Raw genomic sequence first — 22,715 nt, forward strand, 5'->3', positions numbered from 1 at the left:
GATTTTGTTGGACCCATTGCACCAGTATTGAGACATGGACAAAAGCAGTATATTTTAGTCGCCACGGACTATGTAACCAAATGGGCAGAGGCTATTGCTACCCGCAATGATAATGCTAGTACAGTGGCCACTTTTCTATATGAGAATATTATTACTTAATTTGGGTGTCTGAAGGAATTGGTTAGCGATTGCGGTACCCATTTCATAAATGTTATCATAGCAGCCTTGACGAACACATACAAAATCAAGCACAGGAAAACAACACCATATCATCCTCGGGCCAATAGGTAGACGGAAAAGACCAATGATATTCTATATAAGATTTTAACCAAAATAATTTCGAGTGCGGTATCGTGTTGTAACACGTCTATATGATGAAAAAATAAATGAAGAAGATTTATTAATATTTAGTCATCTTGGGTGTTAGAAGCGGTGGCCAATTCCAGTACAAATACTAAGAGGCCAGGTTCAGTCACCCCGTTACAGTCAGTCAAGGCATACTCACCAGTCACGAAATGCTCTGTTCGATTTCAATAACGAGAGTCAACAGAAAGGGAAAGGACCAATTCAACGACGGGTGAGCATGGTTCGAAGAGCCAATTGGATCCAATTTCAGAAGACCTCTAATCCAGGTCCTATTACGGGCCTCTTATCCAATATGAGATCTGACTTGGTCGGGCAATCCAATGTGGTCCGATTATGGGCTTCGATTTTGTTTGAGGTTGTTTTGTTCTTTGTACCATTCCGGGAACGTCCTTTTGGTAAAAAGATCTCTTAAAGGCAAAAATGGGAGAGAAAGCTCCATCGACTGTTTCAATTCAGAAAGTCCAAGGCAGAAGAATAGGATCTTCTTAGGATTAAAGGGGAGGATAGGTTAAGAAATGGAGGGAGGAGAATCAAGGTTTTAAGGGTCAGAGAGCTAGCTTCATGCTTCAAAAAGACAGAGAATTGGGATTTTTTTTCTTCATAGGGTTTTTGGAAAGACTGAGGCAATCGTTGCTGAAAGTTAGTGTTATATTGGTGAACTGGATTTTTTTTTCCAAAAGAGAGAAAAAGCTGGTACTCTTGATTGTTGATGGAATGGAAGATACTTCTGTGGTTAAAATTCAAAGTTGTCTAGAAGGTTGAGTATGCTGAATGCATGTGTGGTTGTGTTAATTTAACTGTACGGATAGAGGATATCTGCCAACAATTTAAAGAGGTATTGGGAGTTGGTAAATTGAAGGTTGTTTAGGATTTCTATGATAATTGGGGACCTACTGACAGAGATAAGAGGAATATTGGCGAGCGGCCAAGGGACATCGGTACGGATTGCAGCATAACCTCACAATCTGTAAGCGGGGTTGAACCGGAACTTCTTGAGTATTCGAAAGGACTTGCAGAGATACTAGCAATAGATGTTTCACAACAAGTCAAAAGGACAGATCGAGGATCATAGCTTGCCAAAGTTCACGGTCTAGACCCTAAACCCTAAACTTTACAACCCTTGCCTCTGATTTCCTAATGGCCTCTTTGAAGTCACCGAAACTCTTATCAAGGTCGCTGGCAGCCTCCTAAAAGCCCATTGGGCATGAATTTCGACCAATGGGGATGAAGATCCTTATTTCTACCTTCATCCAACCATGCCTTGGTTTCATCCCTACCAATTAATCTCCTATTAGTTTAAATCTTCATCTTTAGGCCCCTATCTCCTCTCAAGGCTTCATACTTAACATTAAGGTTCTATAACTTTTATATACTGTAATCAAACTAAGTAAGAAAAACAAAATAAATTTTTCTCATACCAACTCTTTTTAATTTAATCTATTATCCACTCTAACATACATTTAGATTTATTAACATTTAATGTGTTCTAACTAATTTTTACATACTATAAGTATTTATCCTACGACATCCACCCACTCCAAACCTGTACATCCTCTGGTATGTGCCACGTCTTATTCCTCTCCTTCTTCTTGAAAAAACTCCAAATCATTCATAGGTTCTCCTCCTTTACATTCTTGATCCAAATATTGAGGTAGGAATTCTTCAAGGTCTTCTATTTTGAACTGCCCATCTCTTCTTTTAAAAGCCTTTATCCTCTTTTCAACTACTAAAATTCTAATGATAGCTCTATCTAACTCCTATAAGGTGTATGTGGCATTATCATGGACTGTGACTACCACATATGGTCCAAACCATTTTTTTATAAATTTCTTTACGGTGCTATGTTGATGTTCAAGGCTACTATCATAAACTAGAACCCAGTCTCCAGCTTCTTTAGGCCTAGGCTTTAATCTATGAGTCCTGTCAAATCTTTCTTTATTTTTTAATCTTACTTCTTTTAACTTTTCTACTGCAATCTGCAAGTCTTCAGGTAATCTTCTCAATTGTTGGATTCGAAGTTCTAACAATCTTTCCCTATCAATGTTATCTTTCTAAGATAGAAACATCGATGTAGGATATGTTCTTTCACTTGGCATCATAGGTTTTTGTCCTAACATTAATTCCATGGGGATATAACCAGTGACAGTACTATGAGTAGTCCTATCAGTCCATAAAGCAAATAGAAGTAATTTAGGCCATTGAATTGATTTACCCTTACATACCTTGACCAATGCATAAATAATAGGAAGGTGACCTCTTTCACTCTTGCCATTGGCTTCAGGATTATAAGAAGTAGTCAATTTCAAATGAACTCCATACTTGTTGAAGAATTCTCTTGCTTCAACAACATCCAACTCCCCCCTATGAGCTCTCATCCTTCAAATGCTTCCATATCTGCTGAAGATATCTTCCAATATAAACCTATATACCGCTTTTGTGGTCTTGGTTCTCAAAGTCCTCCCTTCAACATAATTTGATAGCTCCTCTCTTGCCAAAACCAAGTATTTCATATCCCAAAGTTCTAATGGCATAGCTACCAAATCAATCACCCATTGAAAATGTATAGAAGGTGGATAAGTAGGATATAATCCGTCTCTATATCTAACCTTGGATTGTAGTTGACACTGTATACATGAACTTACAAAGTCTTCTACGTCTTTGTATAGACCCTTCCACCAATACCTTTCCTTGATCTTGGTATATGTAGCCTAAACTCCCTTGTGTCGTGCCCAAAGTGTATCATGATATTCTTTCAAAACTTGAATTTTAGTCTCAAGATCTCCTATTACCTTTAATGGAAATTTATCACCTCTTTTTGGCCTCTTCCATAAGAATTCATCTTTAAGTAGATAACCATAGGATTGATGTCTAATATCTTTGAAGGTCTTATCCATCCATCCTTCTTGCTTCTTCATTGTGCTCAAGTAAGTTCCAATATCCTTCAATTTGTCTTCATACAAATCCTTATGGAAAATTTCAGCCTCATCATTAAAATCCATTCCACCTGTAGAAAATAAATTTCCATAGCTCTTGTCTTCTTGATCTTCACTCCTTTCATGAGACACCATTTCTTCTTCAAAGGTATATCTGGCTCTAGACAACATGTCTGCCACTAAGTTTTCTTTACCAGTAATATGTACTAAAACAGGATTCAATGTTCTTATATATGCTATCCATCTTAGCATAGCAATATCTGGAGTAGTGCAGTTAATTATCATTCCAAGTAAAGGTAAACAATCTGTTTCTAAAACCATAGTTGTTCCAATCAAATAATTCCTTTCAGCCTTTAGAGCAGTGAGTGCTCTCCAAAGCTCTCTTTTAACTTGTGGATAAGCCCTTTGCCTCTTTGTAAGAATCCTAGCTCCAAATCTTATAGCAAATCTTCTCCCTTTCATATCATCTTGTCCAATTGTCCATCCAATTGCTATAGGACTTGTATCCATTGTTACAATCACTGATCTTCCACATTGACAATCCACTTGTCTAAGCATAGGTGGTGAACTCAACATCTTCTTTAGATTTTCCATAGCTATTTCTTGTTTTTCTCCCCAAACAAATCTCTTAGCTTTCCTCAATAACTTATATAGTGGTTCTGAGATATGAGCAAAGTAAGCTACCCAAATATGATAGAATACACATGCTCCTAAAAACCTTCTAACTTCTATAACACTTTTACAAGCCTTCATTCTAGATATAGCATCAACCTTATCACGGTTTGGTTTTCTATCATACTTGCTGCATATGTGTCCTACGACTAGAATTTCATCAACTCCAAAGCTTGATTTCTCGAAAGATAATGTCAAGTTAACTGATTCCAATCTCTCCAATATCTTAGCCACATCTTCAATATGCCTCTTGACAAACTTTTTGCAACCTTCAACCTCCATGGTCTCATCCTTATCTTCTTCCATATCTCCCTTAATAGGTATATCATCCAAAAATGGGATGGTCTTCTCAGGTACAAAGTCTTTTAATATATGGTTTATAGCATTTTGCATATGAGCCACTGAGTTAGTTGTACCTTAAGGTAAAGTACACATCCTAATTAAATCCAAAGGAGTCTTCATGGTGGTTAAATCTCTACTCTCTTTAGCCAATTGAAATTGGTCATATCCTGAATACAAGTCTCCAATAGAATAGATGGCATGACTTGCAAATTCCTCAACCACTTCATCTACTATAGGTCTTGATCCCATGTTTCAGATAGTCACTTTGTTTGCAGGTTGCATATCTTGAATGAACCTCCATGTCCCTGACTTCTTGGGTATGTAAACCATCTATTAGAGTAGGGAGCAATTGAAGGTTCTAAAATTCCCATCTTCACTTTTTCCTTCAATAATTCTATCAATTTTGGAAGCAAAGCTCTAGGCACAGGTATAGGTTTTAAATCCCATGGAATATGTGGTACCATAAAGAGTACCATAGGTGCTATAAAATTAGGATCCACACATCCAATCTCATCAAGATTTAAGAAAAATATCTTACTATGTTCAATAAGTATTTTTTGAAAAAGATTCCTCTCTATTATTGTCAAGAAATCACCCCCTCCAATCTTCAGCTTAAATAATAATTCTTGAGTAAATTGATGTTCAATTTTGCACCTTTTCCTTAAACTTGGCTCCATAATTGCTTGTTTGATATGCTCCATAGTATCCACTGGTAACTGAGTAGCTACAAGTTTAATCTTTTTAGCTACAATTTTATATTTAATTTGTACTTTAGCCTCTTGTTTCAACCCATAGCTTGTAGCAAGTCCACCATTTGCTACTATCTTTTCTAACTCCTTATAAGTTTCCCTCCAGTGTAACTCTACAATAGCATCTCCATCCATGCTTATAGCCAAATCCTCCAAAACTTCTATCAAATCCTCTTCAAAACCCACTTCTTCTATCATTCTAACTATGGCTTCATCACTTGAAACTAAACCCACTCTTTTTAAGTTTTTCTCTTATTTCTTCTTCCTTCTTTTATTTACAAAATTCAAATCTTTGATCTTTTGAACACTCACAAATCCATTACTAGTCAAGTTTAAAAATCCAAAACTCATATTATCTACACTGGGATTTATAGATAATTCATTTGCACCCATGTGTCCCCATCCTACAGAGGTGCTCTCTAAAAATCCACAAAATTATTTCCTGGCTCCAAAGGCATCTCTCTTAATTGCTCCATGTGCCTCTCATGAATAGGTTTCACAGTAATAAATTGCACAGCTTTTTTTCCATCCCAACTACAAATCTTGGTATAATGTGAACCATCATCCAAGACTCTAGTCTCCATTCTAGCAGTAGTAATATAGGGCTGACCAAGTATTACCGGATATGTAGCAGAATTTTGTACGAAGAAATTTTGCTCTACCTCCACATCTCCAATCTTGGTCTTTATAGCTGGACAAGTTCCATATAAATCACCTTGTTGATTATTTGCTACTCTGATTACCCAACCATGGTTGATGTTAATTGGCCATTTATTCTTCTCATATATCCGCCTTGATAAAATATTGATTTCAGATCTATGATCAACTAAGGCCAAAATTGGATCTTGAGAATCTTCCAGTCTCATATATGCCTCTGTAGTAGCTCTAGTCCAATAAGGAACTGAATAGCTACTATTTTCCATTCTATCATTATCACATTTAGAACAAGTGTTTACACATGCTTTTTGTACAATCTCTTTTTTCACAGTAGATTCCTTAGATACGTATTCCACTTGATGCTCTTTTATAACCTCAACTTGTTTAAGTGAATCCTTGTCTTCCATATCAATCTTACTTCTAACTTTTGGCATTGTAAATTGTGCAAATACCTGCTCTATCTCTTCTTCTTCATCCACAGTTATCCGAGTGTCCAATGCTTCTACCATAATAGCTTCAGTTGTCATCTGCCTCTTTCTCTTTATCACATTGATAATCAGCTCATGGAAATCCCTCTTGGCAATACCAAGAACCTCTCTTAGAGTGAATTCAATCTTTGCATCCAAGATCTTTTCCTCTAAAATACTCTTCATATCTGTTGATGACTCTATATCACATTGAAGCTTATAAGTAGGAGTTTTACCTTTAGCTTTGTTAGAATCATCTTTCTCCTTCATTTTGTCTTTCTCCCACCACTCTTATGGTAATGGTGTGTCTCCAAGACAAATAGAAGAAGGCACCTTCTCAAGATTTTGTTCCTCTTGAGCTTCTTTATTTTTTGGAGACCTCTTCTTGCTTGCTAGCTCACCAACATCTTCTTCACGAATAGCTCTACCTCTTTTCTCTTCAACTGTAGCATCATGCAAATCATCATCATGTTTGTCTTTACACAAAAAAGCTTTAATGCTAATGATATCAACTGGATCATCCCATCCAGTTATCTTTCTGATAGCTTCAGCTCTCTTGATCATGGCTTCAGTGCTTGGTGAAGAATTAGCTTTAACTACCTTTTATTCAACAGTAATAGAATAAGCTTCAACTTCCTTTCCTTTTATGGCATTATTCTTTGATGTTTGATCTTCTACCAATTTTTTCATACCAACCTTTCCAAAATTGGTCTTTAAAGGTTCATTTGATCCTATGAGTCTTATCCTACCCTCCTTGAAATATAAAATACCATCTTTGATTGCAGCCTTATAGCTATCACAATCACCACGCTTGTGGTTTGGATTGTTACACCACATACATCTCTCCACAAATCCTTTTGACCCTTCAACTACCCATGATGAACTTACCATTTGGGATTTCTTCAATTCAGTCATTTCCACCTTCAAATCCTGTATGCCCTTGATTAATTCTTCAAGAGTATCATTCTTCACAATCTTTATTCTTTTTTGAGGTGGCTCTAGATTTTGAGATGCAGGCACTGGTTCCAACCTTGATAATATACCATGAGCCTTAATCTTCTGTTGTTTAGCTAAAAGTCCCACTGTCTCCTTTACTAGCTTCCATTTATTTGTAAAATCACTCTTAGATGTCTTGTTTGCTAGGTGAAAGAGTAACTTATCTTCCAAGTATTAATCAACTGCTTGTAAGAATAATCCAATTTTCCTTGTTTCCAATAGCTGCTTCTCTTGTAGTGGCAATTGACCAAACTTTGTTTCAAACTCCCTGATTAATTCATTTGGAGCCATTTGATTCTCAGGCCGTTGCTCAATCCACTCCAAAAAAAGTCACCTTGGTCATTCTTTCTAAATCCTCCTCAAAAAATTCATCTTTCAACAGTTCTTCAAATTTCTTCCATGACATAGCCTTTGCATGCAATTCTTGCACTCTCTCCCTTATTTCTGGTATCACTGCCAAATCAAAAGTAGTAATCATCTTCATTTCTGGAACTTGATGCACCTCCATTTGACATATGTAAATCCTTAAGAACTTGGTGATATTCCTTCCATCAAACCTCCCAATCCTGTCCACCACAACTTGTAAGGCCTTAGTGGTGCTCCTATCTTCTCTATGCACCTGTTGCCTTTTGTCCATAAATTGAGCAAATGCCTTGAATAAATCATGGGCACCTACACCTCCTGGTAATCCAAACCCTGAATTTTCATCCCCCATTTTAAATTATTGAGGAAATTAGTGCCTTAAGGCTCTCTCAGTAGAAGCACCAAGATGTTCGGGTAGAGAGGTTTTGCCTCAAGAAAGCACTGGGCTTTTGGCTATCACTAATTGCTCAATCAAGCTTAAAATAAGGAAATCCTCATTTTATATATATAAGTTCTCCTTTTGGGACAATTACACCAAATATTTAAGTCTTAAATAACCAACAACACCCAAAATATGGTAGAAGTACTCTAAAACCTTGTATATCCTTGTGTGGAAATTCTCCCGAACCTCAATACCTCATAATTCTTGATCCAACCGTCCAAACAAGATCAAAATTTACATGAAGTATTGATATGTTGTTATTAATTTTTACAACAAATTTCAACTGAAAATTCGTCGCGGATCTTGAGATATCTTCAAAATCCTAACAATTGCTTCAAACCCTAATCTTTATATACCCGCGCGCAATTTTCTTCATATCTCACTAACCATAAGTCTAAATGCCACGAAACTTATATAAATAGCTTCTTAACACAAATTTTTACATTGTTCCAAAGTTTGAGCCAAAATTTCGTTCGAAAACTCAAGTCATGGCTCCTAACACTACTTTGAACAAAACCGCTCACTTACTGTCTTTGATTTGAATGCGCTATCTTTAACTCCCTATAACTCCTTCACATAAACTCCAAATGCAAAATTTCCTTCGCAAAAGATGTATGTCTTGAAGTCGTCCTTCCAGTCGCACCTTCCGATCTCCAAAAGCTTCCGTAAAACTCCTCTTAAACTCAAAAGAGTAACAGTAGGTCTCAAATTGACACCTTAACTTCAAACGGCTATAACTTATTCACCCTAACTCCAAACCCTATAAAATTTGCACAAAAATTGTAGCCAAAACCCTAAAATTTACAACCCTTGCCTCTGATTTCCTAATGGCCTCTTTGAAGTCGCCGAAACTCTTATCAAGGTCGCTGGCAGCCTCCTAAAAGCGCATTGGGCATTGATTTCGACCAATGGGGATGAAGATCCTTATTTCTACCTTCATCCAACCATGCCTTGGTTTCATCCCTACCAATTAACCTCCTATTAGTTTAAATCTTCATCTTTAGGCTCCTATCTCCTCTCAAGGCTTCATACTTAACATTAAGGTTCTATAACTTTTATATACTATAATCAAACTAAGTAACGAAAACAAAATAAAGTTTTCTCATATCAACTCTTTTTAATTTAATCTATTATCAACTCTAACATACATTTAGATTTATTAGCATTTAATGTGTTCTAAGTAATTTTTACATACTATAAGCATTTATACTACGACACCGCAGTGGAAAGATGAAATTTATTTGGATAGCAGAGATGGTGGAGATGGACTAGACGAAGATTTGGAGAACATATTATGAATCAAACGGCAACTAGGTTAATTGGTGCATATCGGAGGATACACAGATTCACAGGGTGTGGATGTCATTGTTGTATTACGTGCTTTCTTGCTTGAGAACGCGTAGGACATCTAGCTGTAGAAGGTAGTATGGAGATTCGCTAATATTCAAGCAGTTAATCGATTTTTGACTGTTAGAATATAAACCACTGCAAGAATATACCGTAAATCTATATGGATGTCCTTTGACTACTCGCCAAAATCCTTTCTGCCCTAGCTGGTAGGTTTCTAGATGTTACACAGAACCACGAATAACCCAAACTGCTAATCTTCGATACCGCTTTATATTCACGATCTTGTATCCACTTACTGTCTCGTTAGATTAATCCAATAAAGTTCATTCACTCTGCATACTCAATCCTATAGACACCCTTTTAATTCTTCAATCACAGACTGTTAGGGACATAGTCCTTAGACCTTTCTAGAGACAAGTTTCTAGAACCTTCTAAAAAGAAGTCTCTAGAAACTTCCAGAAGATTCCTTGAATATTCTCTTAGAATATTCTTCAAAGATTTTCTAAAGATTCTTTGAAGATTCCCTAAAGATTCCCTTAGAAGGCTCTAGAAGATTCTTAGAATATTCTAGTAGATTCTAAGAAGTTACTTGAGAAGCTTCCTAGCTCTTGGGTAGTTGCTCGAGAAGCTTCATAGTTCTTGGGAAGCTTCTTGATGCGCTTCCTTAGAACCATAGGCCAGTAGTATATATAGGAGTCGAGGCTGAAGAGTTCTTCAGTCTCGACAACACATCTCTTGGAGTTCTAGCTCACCTTTCTGGTGTTGTTCTTGTACTCATCTGTTTAATTTAGTTCTGCCACTTCTTCTTGAACTTCTTGTTAGATTTCAAGTCTGTATTTTGTGTCCGTGACAGTTTGTCGAGACTACCTTTATCTTAATATCAGAGCTGAATCCTTCTTGTTTGAGAGCGGATTACCCCTCTTCTTGAAGATATTCTAGCGCTTTAGGGGTTGCGGATTACCTTCCTCTAAACTGATATTTTCTCAATCACAATATCAGAGCTTAGTTCTTTGAGGCAGAGAGTGGACTACTCCTTTCCTTGGAGATATTTGAGCGTTCTAAGGGTTGCGGATTACCCTCTCTTGGACTGATATTAATTCCTTCTTTTTGTTTAGCATAGCTAGTAGAAAAGACTGTTAACATCGATTTCAGAGCTTTGCCTTCTTGATAGAGTGCGGATTACCCCTCTTCTCGAAAGCATTGAGGCATTTTTAGAGGTTGCGGATTACTCTCCTCTAAAACTGAAATCGTTTAGTGTTTTTTTTTCCTTTTCTCCGAGTAGGTTTTAGTGATAGGTAGTGCTACAATTTTCTCCAAGAGACTTAGCAATTTCTTCTTCTTTCAAAATTTTAATCCATCTATTCTCTAAATATGGAAGTAGACCAGGTCATAGACAGTGCATCTCCACAAGTAGACAATAGAGTGGCAACTCTTGCAGATCTTCAAGCTCTTATGAATAGTGTACGAAAGGAAATTGCATTTCTTCGCAATCCAAGTAAAGAACCTCAAATTGATCTAGTGACCGAAGAAGCTAGACGCGAAATTCATAGCCTACAACAAGAGATTATTCGACTGAGAGAAGCAAGACATGTGTCACATATGACCCCTATAGATACTTCAAGGATTAGTACGAAAGAACCAAAAGCGAGTATACCAGACAAGTTTGATGGAACAAGAGCCAACTTCCGAGGTTTTGTGCAACAAGTACAGCTTTACCTACGCCTATACCCTTCTCGTTATCCGAATGGATTTACCCAGGTTGCTTTCATAGGTACTCTTCTATCAGGAAATGCTCGCTCTTGGTTTGCTCCACTATTGGAGAAGGATTCTCCAATATTGTACAACCTAGAGGCTTTCATAGAGAGACTTACTGCTGCGTTTGGAGATAGCGATCGAGAAAGAGTGGCTGAAAGAAAGATACAAAATCTGCGACAAGGATCACGTTCTGCTGCAATCTATGCTGCAGAATTTCAACAGCTTACATGTGATCTTGATTGGAATGATAAGGCGTTCATCACACGATTTCGATATGGACTGAGAGATGATGTCAAGAACTTATTGATCACCATGCCCAAGGCGGATACTTTAGAAGAACTTATATCTCAGGCAATTATTTGTGACAACCGCCTCTTTGAATTACGACAAGAAAGACGATCAGGCTGGAGAAATGATGGAGCATTTGCTACATTTTCAAAAGGTCCAGAGAATCACTCCACAGATCCTGAACCCATGCAAATTGATGCGGTACGTTTCAAACCCCTCACAGCTGAGGAAAGGAAGCGACGGTTTGAACAAAACTTGTGTTTATATTGCGGAGAAGCGGGCCATAAAGCTATAGATTGTCGGAAGAAACAGAAGCCTCAAACAACAAGACTCAGGAGTACAAGCATGCAGGAAAACAAGGACGCCCAGCCACAATAGGGACCATGCGGCTGGACATCTCAACATCCAAAATTAATCAAGGTCTCTTTCTCTCAGCTCAACCTTCAGATTGTTTTATGGTACCTTTACATCTGGATATTCAAGAACTACAAGTCGATGCTTTATTAGACTCGGGTGCATCCGCTTGCTTTATAGATGAAGAGTTTGCCAAGCTTCACAATATTTCTCTTGTAAAGAAACTTAAGCCTATCCATGTAGAAGTCATAGATGGACGACCATTGTCTTCGGGCAATGTTATCCATGAAACTAAACCATTGAAGGTACGTCTTGAAAACCATGAGAGCAATATTGTGTTTAATGTTATCAAGTCCCCTTTATGTCCTATCATTTTGGGACTATCTTGGCTTCATAGATATAATCCATTGATAGATTGGAAGTTGCGAAAAGTGACATTTCCAACAAACTCCTTGAAGGTGGAATCTGCCAAGACAATGTCTAGAAACAAATCCTTGTTTATAGGTGCAAGGGCTTTCATGAAGGAAGCCAAGCAAAATACACCTCTTGTCATCTTTGCAACTCCGACTCGAGAAGATGCAACTCCGACTTTGGTTATTCCAAAGCAGTATGAAGAATTCAAAGATGTCTTTGAAAAGAAGAATGCTGATATGCTGCCAGAGCATCGACCCTATGACTGTGCCATTGAATTGCAAGAAGGAGCACAACCACCTTTTGGACCAATCTACAATTTGTCGCAGACGGAGTTGACTGAGTTGCGGAAGTACATTGACAAGAATCTAGCCAAGAACTTCATCCGTCATTCGAAGTTGCCAGCTGGGGCACCAATCTTATTTGTGAAGAAGAAAGATGGCTCACTACGGATGTGCGTGGACTATCGAGGTCTCAACAAGGTGACAAAAAAGAATCGCTATCCACTGCCTTTGATCTCTGGTCTTCTAGAACAACTTGGGCGTGTAAGGATCTTTACAAAGATTGACCTAAGGAGAGCTTACAACCTTGTGCGAATCAAGGAAGGAGATGAATGGAAGACAGCTTTTCGAACAAGGTATGGCCATTTTGAATACAATGTCATGCCATTTGGTCTTACTAATGCTCCAGTGGTCTTTCAACACATGATGAATGACATCTTTCGAGAGCATCTAGACGATTTTGTTGTCATCTATCTAGATGATATTTTGATATTTTTTAAGAACGAGGAAGAACATGAGAAGCACGTTCGTCTAGTACTCAAAAAACTACGGGAGCAAGGACTCTATGCCAAATTGGAGAAGTGCTTATTTCACCAAACTGAGATGGAGTTTTTGGGATTCATCGCGACTACGGAAGGATTGAAGATGGATCCAAAGAAGGTGGAAGCAATCATGTCTTGGGAAGTTCCAAAGACGGTTAGGAACGTACAATGTTTTCTTGGATTTGCTAACTACTATCGAATCTTCATCAAGAATTATTCTCAAGTTGCTGCCCCCCTCACTCGATTAACGTGCAAGGACAAGCTCGAATGGGGACCTATCGCAGAAAAAGCATTCCAAGATTTGAAGATGGTATTTACTACAGCTCCAATCTTGGTACATTCGGACTTTACAAAGGCCTTTTATTTGGAGACAGATGCTTCGGATTTTGCTTTGGGAGCTGTACTTTCACAGATGGGTGTAGATGAGAAGCTCCATCCAGTTGCGTTCTATTCTCGAAAATTCTCTGCTGCTGAGATCAACTATAAGATCCATGATAAGGAACTCCTTGCTATAGTAGATTCTTTCCAAGAGTGGCGCCACTTTCTCGAAGGAACTGCACATCCAGTGACCGTATATACGGATCACAAGAATTTGGAGTATTTTATGTTGGCTCGGGTTTTGAATCGGCGTCAAGCTCGGTGGAGTATGTCGCTATCCAGGTTCGACTTTGTTATTACTTATCGGCCTGGGAAGCAACAAGGGTTGTCCGATGCATTATCAAGGAAATCATATCTCGCGCCAAAGGCTGGAGATGCAGCATTTGATCAACAGTGCACGACATTGTTGAAGCCAGAGAAATTTCGACTCAACGCAGCTATTGTACCAATTGATGCTGACTTCCTCGACCAGGTACGGGCCGCAACCATTGAAGATTCTCTAGTCCTTGATATCAAGCAACATGCTAGTGATGATAAATTCAAGATGGAAGGAGATCTAGTATATTTCGAAGAGCAGTTGTATATCCCAAAAGGGCCAACACGACTCCAAGTTCTTCAATCTCGTCATGACTTTCTAGCTGCGGGACATTTTGGATTCAATAAGACCTTGGAACTTATTTCCCGCGATTTCTGGTGGCCTCAAATGTGGAAGGATGTGAAAGATTTTGTTGTATCTTGTGACATTTGTTCAAGATCCAAAAACCCTCGACATCGACCTTATGGACTTCTACAGCCATTGCCTATTCCGCGCCGACCATGGTCTTCGGTTTCCATGGACTTTATTACGGATCTACCACCATCGAATTCATTTGACAGCATTTTTGTTGTCGTAGATCGGCTTACAAAGATGGCACATTTTGTCCCTTGCAAGAAGACATCGTCAAGCGAAGACACAGCAAGACTCTTTCTTGATAATGTGTATCGATATCATGGTCTACCAGATGATATCGTATCGGATCGAGGAACCCAGTTTGTGTTAAAGTTTTGGAAATCTCTTTTTGAGATATTGAAGGTGGATATCAAGCTTTCTTCAGCATTTCATCCTCAAACGGACGGCCAAACAGAATGAGTGAATCAAGTTTTAGAGCAATATTTACGTTGCACCATCAACTATCAACAAGATGATTGGGCCGCATATCTACCGCTAGTCGAGTTCGCATATAACAACACCCTTCATGCGTCAACTTAACAAACACCATTCTTTTCCAATTATGGATACTATCCGAAGCTTGACTTATGGAGTTCGTCAACGATTAACAATCCGGCAGCTGAAGGATTGGTGAAAGAGCTTTCGTAACTTCAAACTATATTGAAGCTTCAATTGCAAACTGCCCAAGAATCTTACAAGGCATCCGCGGACAAATTTCGGAATCAGGCACCTAAATTCACGATTGGAGACAAAGTTTGGCTGCTTCGACGAAATATTAAGACCAAGCGGCCATGTGACAAATTGGACTATCGGAGATTGGGACCATTTGTTATCCAGAAGCAGATCAATCCTGTAGCGTATCGTTTGGAGTTACCAGCTACTATGAAGGTACATCTTGTCTTTCATGTTTCTTAATTGGAGTCTTATCGAGAATCGTCTTTTCTTGGAAGAGTACAATGTCCACCATCTAGCATAGAAATAGAGAACCACGAAGAATACGAGGTGGAAAAGGTCCTAGATTCACGGTAAAGATGGGGTAAATTAGAATACTTTGTGCATTGGAGCAGTTACGATATTAATGAACGAACATGGGAGCCGGCCGAAAATCTCGCGAATGCACCACAAAAGGTACAGGAGTTTCATCGACGATATCCTGAGAAACCCAAGCCGGTTCGACGATAGCTTCTTACTGAAGCTTGCTCATCCAGAAAACAGAAAAGAGGAGAGAGCACCACCAAAATCCATAGTTGATGTAGTCATTCTCTCCAAGATAGCGTAGAACTTTGTTAGTAGCCCAAGTTTGTTCTTATTGTTTTAGCCTTTGAATATGGATAGCCAAGATACTACACTTGTCATGTCATCTCAAGCAACTAGCTCATGAAGACGACCGCAAGATGAAGAACCGCCTGCACCACGACGACGTCGAAGAATTCCAAGCAACAGATCGCTGGTGATTGTATTTGAGGTCGAGCTTGCCTACAATGGTCAGCCTGAAGGAGTGTTTGCAGGACAATTTCACAATGAAGACACGGAGGTTCATGCTTGGTCAGAAGTTGAAGGCGTGGGCCACTACTGTTGGCTTCAAGGACCATTGAATCACTTGCCTTGTGAACAACAATTGGAGTTCATAGCAGAGGTTATGCGACAGATCTTCATTTTCTTGCGTTGGTATGGACTGACGATAACATTGCTTCTCGGAGACCTCGAAGCTAAAGGAGGAAGTGATGTTAGGGACATAGTCCTTAGACCTTTCTAGAGACAAGTTTCTAGAACCTTCTAGAAAGAAGTCTCTAGAAACTTCCAGAAGATTCCTTGAATATTCTCTTAGAATATTCTTCAAAGATTTTCTAAAGATTCTTTGAAGATTCCCTAAAGATTCCCTTAGAAGGCTCTAGAAGATTCTTAGAATATTCTAGTAGATTCTAAGAAGTTACTTGAGAAGCTTCCTAGCTCTTGGGTAGTTGCTCGAGAAGCTTCATAGTTCTTGGGAAGCTTCTTGATGCGCTTCCTTAGAACCATAGGCCAGTAGTATATATAGGAGTCGAGGCTGAAGAGTTCTTCAGTCTCGACAACACATCTCTTGGAGTTCTAGCTCACCTTTCTGGTGTTGTTCTTGTACTCATCTGTTTAATCTAGTTCTGCCACTTCTTCTTGAACTTCTTGTTAGATTTCAAGTCTATATTTTGTGTCCGTGACACAGACGTAACTTCGATTTCACAAAACAATCAAGAGTAATCAAACCCACTTTATTAAATATTTCGATTCACCATTACAACACTGACTTTAGCAACGATTGCCTCAGTCTTCCCAAAACCCTATTAAGAAAAAAAACCCAATTCTCTATCTTTTTTTCCCGCCCGAAGCATGAAGCTAGGTCTCTGATCCTTCAAAACCCCCCCAAAAACTTATTCTCCCCCTCCCCATTTCTTAACCTTAATTCGGAATTTCTTCAATCTTCAGTCTTGGATCCAAAATTGGCTCCCGCCGTCAGAGCTTGGATCCAAAATTGGCTCTCGCCATCAGAGCTTTCTCCTCTCTTTTTACCTTTAAGAGATCCTTTTACCAAAAGGACGTTCCCGGAATGGTACAAAGGATGGAACAGCCTGAAATGGAATCGGAGCCCCGTAATTGGGACCACATTGAGTCGCCCGACCAATTCAGGTCTCATATTGGGTAAGAGTCGAGTAGTAAGACTCGGATGTTCCCGTAATTGGATCAAATTGGTCCATCGCGTCAGATTGGCTGAGGCTCGTAAGAAGACCTGGATTTTCTCATAATTAGACTGCATTGGGTTGCCCGACCAATTCAGGTCTCATATTGGATAAGAGGATCCGGATTGGATGTCTTAAAATTGGATCCAATTGGCTCTTTGAACCAAGCTCACCCGTCGTTGAATTGGTCCTTTCTTTTTTTTGCTGACTGCAGTTATTGGAATCGAATGGAGCATTTGAGTATGCCCCAACTGACTGTAACAAGGTGACTGACCTTCGCCTCCCAATATTTACACTGGAATTGGTCGTTGCCCCCAATATTCCAGGTAACTAAATATTAATAAAAGTCCCCTTTCTTTATATTTTCATGGTATACTCGTGTTACAACACGACAGCGGCTGAAAGGATAGTTAATAATTACTAATGTGTCAGATGGGACGGAGGTGAGAAACGGACAGTAGGGGTAAGATGTTGTCGTTATCACCACTAGCTAAAAGAATAGGAGTGGGGCACCCATTTACGATCATTCTCAGGTGTTGCATTCTGTTATTGTTTTTTTTCGGTATTAGAATTTTGGATATTTCGGAGTACTAGAGCATAGTATTGACAGTTAGAGCTTGAAAGAGTGTACATCATGGCGATTGAGAGTGCAAAGAGAGCTACAAACAGAGAAGAAAGTGGCCGAAATGTGAAAGCTAAACACAATTTAGGACCACTATCCGTAGTAATTATTACCAATATAGAGCCTAGGAAGCTGGAGATTTGTTGGATGCTGTAGAATAAGTAGTTATTTGTTGAATTGTAGATACTTAGTTCATAGTGTAAACAGGGATAGATGACTGTTGAAAAGGTAGTTCAGTAGGTAAAATGGATGAATAGTTAGGAAAAGCAGTTTTCATTAGAGATGTAGCAGTTGGTATCTCGTGGTAGCATAAGGAGGATGGGAGAGAGGAAGTAGGGGCCATTACTGTGATAGTGTGAGCCGGGGTAAGCTTGGTGCTACCTCTTTTCTTTTGTTGTTATGTTCTTTGAAATAAGAGTATTGAGAGTTTCTGAATATTGTGAAGTGAATCATGGAATGAAAGTGTGAATGGAATTATATGTTATTGAATGAGAAGAAGAGAGATTGAATGCTGAAATCTGAATGTAGTTCAGCAGAGAGAATGAGTCTGTGTTTGTGTGAAACACTGTAATGTGAAGGCAGTTAATGGTGAAGAACTCCAGAATTTGGATTATAGTATGATTATGTCGTGTCATTTAGGATAGTGCGGGATTACATGTTGTTATCAGTGATGGTGGAGTATTATTAGGAAGTGGAAAGCATTGTAGTGTTTCCTGGATGTTTTAAGTAGTGCGGAATACAGTTAATTGTGTGACCCTAACGTGTAAGCTCATGCGATATTCTTTCCCTGTGTTCGAATTCCCCTATACAGGTTTACTCTGATTAGATAAGTTAGAGTAAGTAAAACGACAATCACATTTTGGCGCCGCTGCCGGGGAAATTGATAATAGCATGGAGTGTTAGGTTTTAACTGCCGGTTGAAGTAGATGGGAAATAGGTAGCAGTCGCAGAAGAATATAATGAAAGAGTATGGTTATTAAGAATGAAAACTTAACAGTAAAGAAAATACGGCAGTCAAGAGAAAGAATAGAGAGATCGCAAGCAAGAAATTTGTTGCGAAACGAGCAACAAAGAAAGTTAAAAAGGAATCATAGACAAAGCTGGATTAAGCCATGGTTGCATGCCTGTCGTCATATTCGAGCATACCCAGAAGCTAATCGACATCTAATATTTCAGAAGTATATACCGTTAGAGAAATTGCCAAGAGCACTTGCTGAAAATTTGATCAATAGGCCAGGGTTTCTTCTGAGACCGTTAACTCAGAGTGGGGGAATCACAGAAGAGTTGGGTACTCCATTGGGTACGTTTCCAATAGCGGAAACTGCCGATTCCGTCAAAACTGGTTCCATAGAGTGGCATAAATTATTGGTCAATAAGGGCCAATTCAGTGTGTTTCAAAATCCGTCATTCTCACCTCCTATTCAACCAATAAACTTGTTCAAGGATAATAATAGCAAATTGAGCAGGGTGGAAAGTTCGGAAAATATATTTAGGAGAGACGCAGACTATATTAACAAACGATTAAGTGTCACATTGTCAAATTCAATGACGACGGGAGGTCCAGCGGTTCCCATAGCAGTACAAATGGGTACTGTGAGTGATCGCACAACTAGCGTGGCTCCATTACCTACCTTTAGGGGTTTTCCGGGTGCGGATCCAGATCAACATTTGTCGCAGTTTTTGACAGCATGTGTCGCCAATAATGGGAGAACCGAGGATATTTGGTTACGATGGTTGCCAGCAACCTTAAAGGATACGGCGTTTGAATGGTATAACCGTCAACCAGTTGGTCAATTTTCGAACTGGGAAGCATTGAAGAATGCATTTTTGACCCGTTTTCGACCAATTGGTTTTGAAGACCGTCTTCGAGGAAGGTTAATGAACAGCAAAATGATCCTAGGAGAGGCGGTGGAATCGTTCTATGGCCGAGTGGCTGATATACTTAGTAAGTGGCCGAACCACCAAATGCCGGAGGCATTTATATTATCTATATTAATAAATGGTTTGCATCCACCAGAGCTAAAAATGTTTGTAAAAGAAGCTCAACCAGTTACGATATCTGCATCCCTTGATAGAGCCAAGGTTTGGGAGGAATGCCATTATGATCAGTTTTTAACTGCGTGTGCCACGATGATACCAGTTCAAAGCAATTATCAATATCCGGCTTTGAACGGATCAGTGGGTAGTTATCCACAGATGATCGAAACAGTTGCCCAGTCAAGTGCCAATACTCAGGGGCCAGTTAATGTTACCCCATTGCAAGCTTTACCACCGCAAGTAACAACAGCATATGTCCCATATTTTCCATATCAAACACACGAGTCAACTTTGGCGGAAAAACAAATAATATCAGCTTCAAAAGATTCCAATGAAGCCTTGTTATTGAACTTGACGAAGAAAATGGAGGAAATGGCCGTTAATATGGCCAAAGATAAGGAGAAGAGGCAAAAGCCAACCAATACTAGGACCAATGTATGGTGCAGTAATTGTCAGGGCCACGGTCATTTGGTAACGGAATGCCCGTCACCTTCACAAGTGTTGGGTAAATGTACATTTTGTGGAGGCAAGCACTTAACCGCTAATTGTTGGAATTTGCAAAGACAACAACAATTCAGTAATCCGACCATGATTCCACCAACTCCATGGGATGTCAATCAAGTTCAAACAGGAAATACGTTTGGATGGCATGGAAATCGATCTAACCGACAAAATCGAGCAGTCAATCATTTTCAGAATTCCACTTATAGTGAGGGGTTTGTATCAAATCCTCGGAACTATGGTAAGGAGCAGCATGGGTATCAGCCATATGCTCCATCGATGCCATTGAACCAAGTACAACCGGGACAACCAGGATCGTTTTCTCAACCTACATGGAACAAACCTAGTAGGTATATACCGGTGGAGACACCCAATATGCCTGATGGGGGTGCAAAAAGGCCATTGCGTTGTTTCCGTTGTAGACAGATTGGTCATTATGCCAATGAATGTCCCAATCCAAGAGCCAGTGACGATTATGCCCCAGTTTGTGGGAATTGCAAGCAGTCAGGGCATACGTATCAGCAATGTAATGCTCCATTCAATTTCAATAATCGAGATCAGCAGATCCAGAGTCCAGGAAAAATGGAGGGAATAAATCGAGGACCTCAAGACTCTCCAGTAAATCGGGTGGAATGTGTCCATACCGTTCTTACTAGGAGCCAGCAAAAAGGGAAAGGCCCAATTAAACATTTGGAAGATCCTAAAGCGAAGGGCCAATCACACCCAATTACGGACAAATCCCATTCAGGCCCGGAAACTGGGAAAGTCTTGAGCCCTGATTTGGTTGCGAAGCCCAATGAGGTCCCAATTACGGAGTCTTCAGTTCCGTCTCGAACCGGTCTGTTCCCACCGCAGTTCCAAGAAGCATCATACCCGTTGAAAGATCTCCTTGGGAAAGGAAGTCCCAAGGAAGCTCAATCTGCTGTTCCAATTCCAAGTCCAGGGCGGCAGAATAAATTACCTCACGGAGTTAAGCTCAAACCCATGAAACGGAAGAGGGCATTGGGAATTACCCTAAATATGGAACCCTATGACATTTTAAAGGATTTGGACGCTATTCGGCCTTCAATCTCTATGAAGCAACTTCTCGCAGTCGCACCAGAGTGTCGTTCCACCTTGAATTCATCCCTAACAAGACATCGGCATCGTAATATGGAAGTTTGTGAAGTTAGTTTGAACCCTGATCCAGGTGCACCAACCATTGATGTTTCGATTGATGGTGTTCGGATCTCTGGCGTCCAGGTAGATGGAGGTTCCAGCGTCAATTTAATGAACGCTGATACAATGGATGCTTTAGGTCTGGAACAATTAGTCCCCACGACATTGGTATTACGGATGGCAGATCATAGCCGAGTTAAGCCAATGGGTATTGTACGGAGTGTTCAAACTATAATTGCAGGTATTGCCTATGAAATTGACTACATTGTCTTTCGCTTACAACGTTCGACTTTATCGTACCCTATTTTATTGGGACGACCCTGGCTGTATCAAGCGAAGGCCAAGAACGATTGGGGTCGAGGTACTTTGACAATTGGTAAGGGCGTAGATAAAATGGTGTTACAAATGTACCCAGTACGCTATCACGGGGAGTCTCAGTTGCCAGTATCTGAATTGACGTCGGACGAAGGGCTTAGCTCCGATGATGACACAGAAGTACCGAGTACGGAGGCCAATGTGGAGGCAGCACAGCACCCTGAGGTGGTGTACCAATGTGGAGGTCCGGGGGAGTACTTGATATACCCGAAGGATTCGGAAAACTCTGCTTATGTAAGTATTGACTGGAAACCTGGGTACGATGTGCACCATGTTAGTGCCCTCGAGACGGGATTCGTTACTTCGCATATGTCGGACATACCGAGTAACTTTAAATCACTGCGGGAATTGAAACAGAGTATTGTTGCTGACCCTGTATGTCAAACTATTAACTTAGCGACCACGGCCGAACCTCGGCTAATTAAGGTCTACGAAGGTATTAAGGAACAAGAGTTGACTTGTTGGACAGACTTTTTCTTACATCATAAATCCGCTTTTGCTTGGACTTATAATGATCTACAAGGTATCCCCGCTGATGTCTGTGAACATCGTATCATATTGGAAGAAAACGCTAAACCGGTACGCCAGAGGCAACATCGCCTTAATCCTAAATATTCCCTTATGGTGAAGGAAGAATTGGAAAAGCTTCTTGCGGTGGGTTTCATTTACCTGGTACCGAATAGTGAGTGGGTTTCTCCAATTGTGATGGTGCCGAAAAAGAACGGAAAAATCCGAATTTGTCAAGATTTCCGAAAACTTAATGCAGCCACCAAGAAAGATTACTTTCCGTTACCATTCACGGATAGTATATTGGACGCCGTCGCCGGTCACGAATGCTATTCGTTTCTCGATGGTTTCTCCGGGTATAATCAAGTTCAAATTGCAAAAGAAGACCAGCTCAAGACAACCTTTACTACGGATTGGGGCACATTTGCTTATCGCGTGATGCCTTTCGGGTTATGTAACGCCCCAGCCACGTTCCAACGCGTGATGACTCAGGCTTTTCAAGATTATCTCCGACTATTTATGGAGATCTTTTTAGATGACTTTTGTACATTCAGTACCAAACAAGATCATCTTCATTATTTAGGCAAATGTTTAGCTCAGTGTGCCAAATTTGGAATATCGTTGAATTCGGAGAAGTGCCAATTTGGTGTTCCGTCCAGAAAATTATTGGGCCATATTGTTTCCAGTCGTGGTATTGCTACAGATCCTGACAAAGTGCAGCATATCATGAACTTGCCCAGACCGGAGAC

Source organism: Physcomitrium patens, chromosome 25, assembly GCF_059467195.1.
Source record: "Physcomitrium patens ecotype Gransden chromosome 25, ASM5946719v1, whole genome shotgun sequence".
NCBI classification, from domain to species: Eukaryota; Viridiplantae; Streptophyta; class Bryopsida; order Funariales; family Funariaceae; genus Physcomitrium; species Physcomitrium patens.